The sequence below is a fragment of the Ascidiella aspersa genome, chromosome 1, assembly GCF_963924565.1.
Source record: "Ascidiella aspersa chromosome 1, kaAscAspe10.2, whole genome shotgun sequence".
NCBI classification, from domain to species: domain Eukaryota; kingdom Metazoa; phylum Chordata; class Ascidiacea; order Phlebobranchia; family Ascidiidae; genus Ascidiella; species Ascidiella aspersa.
The window spans coordinates 334,061-337,831 of NC_139447.1; positions in this window are offsets into that span (position 1 = coordinate 334,061).

A 3,771-nucleotide genomic window follows, 5' to 3' on the forward strand; every position below is an offset into this window, starting at 1 on the left:
GCTAACTACTAACTGACTTGAATCTTAAAAAATTTTTGACCCAGAGATTAAACATTAAGCTGTTTTTAACATTAAACTGAACAGATGTGCAATAGACATTTCAAAATAACATTGACAGTAAGGAAACTCTTATATTTCAACTTCTTTCCATATGAGCTTCTAATTTAGTAAAGCTTTTTAGTAGTAACCTTTTTTCCCAAGACAGCACTAAATGTTCCATAAATCATTATCTATTGGCACTTGAGATCAATAATTAAAGTTAAGTGATCATTTTCAACGATTTGACCAACAAGCCAATTGGTTCAAGCCAGTTTAACAATAATTAACTTAAGCGTAATAAAACTAATGTTTTTAGTTTTTAAATGCAAAAGGTAATGGAATTAAAATACATTACAAAAATTTAATAATGAATTTTTAGACGAATAGGCAGCTTTATTTTAATAAATCATAGCATATTGATGCTTTATTATTTTGTTTGTCTATTACTACTCAATATGTAAAGTTACAAGAATTGAATTAGACTCTTTTATTGATAACTTTGTATTGCATTTAGTTCAAATTTTTAGGCATTTAAATAGTAATTTTAAATGTGGTTTAAAGCTTTTTAAAATAACAAAACAATCGTAGCGTATTGATTCTTTATTATTTTTTTTATCTATCAGTATAAAAAACGCAAAGCGATTGAATGACATTCTGACCCTTTATCAATAACTTTGTATTGCATTTGGTGTTTTGAAAAAGCACAAACTTTATATTTCAATGTGGTTTGAAACTTGCCCAATCAACAGAGCTATCAATTTCACACTTAAAAGGCTTGTAATGTGATAGATAGGGGCACCTGTGCTCACTGTGTTATTAGAACTAACTTCAGGAAGGTAAGTTCCACTCTGGTTGTGGTGCATTCACCAGGTGGTACACAATATAAAATAACACCTGTGGTCTGCAACACTACCCACTTGCAAAAAAATATTTAAATTATTGCATAATGTCACCTAAATTGTATAATGAATATAACATATCTGCTGTATACCCATAAAATATCTCAGCATACTAGTGCATTATTTAATAGGCAATGAAATGTATTTCAAAAACAATGCTTTTAAATAACAACAAATTTAGCATAAGTTTTATTATTTAAATCTGTTCAACAACAGTAGCAATCTATTCAGTTTTTCAACAATATTGATCAGCATCTTATTTTCTATTTTAGGAAATTATATAATATATGTATTTTGCCTTTGAATGGATCGATAATTAAATAAAAATTTGAACAAGCCAGTTATTAATAATGATTTAAAAATAAATCTCAAACGTGCAGCACCAAATTATTAGGTGTGCAGGTGTGAAATCAAGTTTTATTGCACATTTAAGTTTTAGCATCCCACAAAAGATTTATTTTTTTATTTAAGTAGCCATTAACATTCATTGACAATGTATTACCAGACTGGAGAAAACACCTCCAACATTTTTGCAACGTTCATATAGATTGGTAAGGGGTAATATTAATTTACAGAATTATGAATGGTCGGAACGCTCACCAGTTTAAGTGTTACCCCGTTAAAACAATTATTAAACCAACGCACAATATTTGAGTTAGAGTGGGGGTTAGCGTTTGGGTGAAGGTGGGTCAAGTGTTATTATATTTAATAATAATACTGTGAGCGTTCCGACCATTCATCATTCCGTAAATTAGTGTTGCCCATTTGTAAGTTTGTAAAAAAAAATTTAAACTGTTATCGTCATTAATGTAACATAATTTGTAATAAATCTAGCAAAATAAAATCTAAATTATAACCGTCCCGCTAACAGCTTTAAAAGCGCATAGAATCCTACCACAGCATTGAAAGCAACGCATATACCCAAACGCTAACCCGCACCATAACCCAAATCTTGTTGGTTGTGGTAGGATTCTAGACTAGCGCCAACAGCGCTTTTAAGACGATTTGTCGAGCTAAACCGAAATAAACCGACACTATTAACTCAACCCAGCTCTTTTGAAAGAGTTCCGTGGAACATAACTGAACATTTCGTCCGAGTTCAACGAAACATAAACAAACCCATCCACGAACCACAACCTCTGACCCCGCACGCACCCGACTGTGACCAAACCTGCTTCGACTTCTATGAAAAATCAAAAACACGCTAATCTGAATGCGTCATCAAAAACTTGAACCAATTTTTAAACAGTATTTTGATACGCAATATAAATTATGGTTTTGCACGAGGTAAGCCTGTTTTGGGATTAGTAATTTATTTTTAACCTGTGCTGTCAAATGTTGTTATTGGTTGTCTACTTCATGACAATGCAGTGGGCAAACTAACGTCCGTTGACCTCGATTTTCATAAAACAGTCCAGCAAAAATATTAAAAAAACCCTTACGCTTTTTATTTGAATTTTAAAATGTGTTATAGACAAGTTATTTTAAATTAAGTCTCAGTCCAAGTCATTACTAGAGCAAGTTAACTCCAAGTCAAGTCATTGTCAAAAAAAGTCATCTGTTTGCCGCAACACTCCATGTTTTCGGAAGTATTATGAATAAGGCATGCTTGGTGCCAATTCTGAATAGCTGTGCTCAGTCGAAACAATGCAAAACGAAGTTGCCTTCACATAAGAGCGAATCTGGGATATTTGTTTGGTTGGATTTATAGGCGTGACAAGTTTGGGGGTACAATTGCCTCGTGCCCCTGCATTCGCCCCTGCTTCTGTTTGCTTGTTGTTGCGGCCGACGCAGCGCTACAAAACCATCAGCCAACAACTTCCACAATATACTATCTAAACGCCGTAATGTGTTGCCAAAACTTTGTCTTCGGAATAAAATACAAAGAATCGGATATTTCTAGCTGGTGTCATGGAGTAAACTCACAACAAACAATCAAACAAAAGTCAGCACTTAAAGCTTATTACAGCAGACGTTGGCCCCAGACGTGCCTTTCGTGCTTTCAGTGCAAGTATCGTGTTCCGGTAATGCATTCAAGTGCGTGAATCGTTGATTGCTTGGCCGACCCACGAAGCACACAGCGATGGTTGCAATCCGAACTTCGTTAAATGTCAAGGACAAATGTCAAGGACAAATGTCAGGACACACGAGCTTTCCTGGAGACAGCCACTGGTGATTAACACAATGTCACCACAAATATAAAACCTAGCTAAGGAACCACAATTTGTGAAAAAGCTCGCGAAAAAACGCCATTCTATTGATATAAGCATTTAATACGTAAAGCTGTTGACAAATCAAGAACGTCCCGCAGCCATTAAGGAGATATTATTTGATTGGAAGCCTTAAGCGGCAAACATTTTAAGGCTGGTTGCACAAAAAATGGATGATTTTTTTGAGGCCCGTTTACACTGATTTTTCTTTTTAAATGAGCGATTAGAAGAAAATCCTATGGGCCTATCAAATTAGTTCAGACAAGCGCTACAGTTTGTAATAGTTTTTTTATCGAAAACGTGGTAAATAGTGATAGTCGATACTTTTTATCACGATTGTTTTATATTGATCGCAATCCTACGGGTTTTTTAATTAAAAAGTGGAAATTTGCTATTAAATATTTCGAATAAAATTGAAATTTATTCAAAGCAATTTTTTTCTGATTTTGATTTGGTTGAATAGTATTTACTTACAGTTCCAGATGACTGAGCACCGAGTCTCAAATGGTTCCGCTCGAGTGCATTTGTGACGAAAGGATCGGAAATGTTTTTTGTTGAGCTCCGAAGAACGTCTGTCTGTGGAATTAGTGAAGTTTCAAGGCAAACTTAGTAAAAAGCAAGCA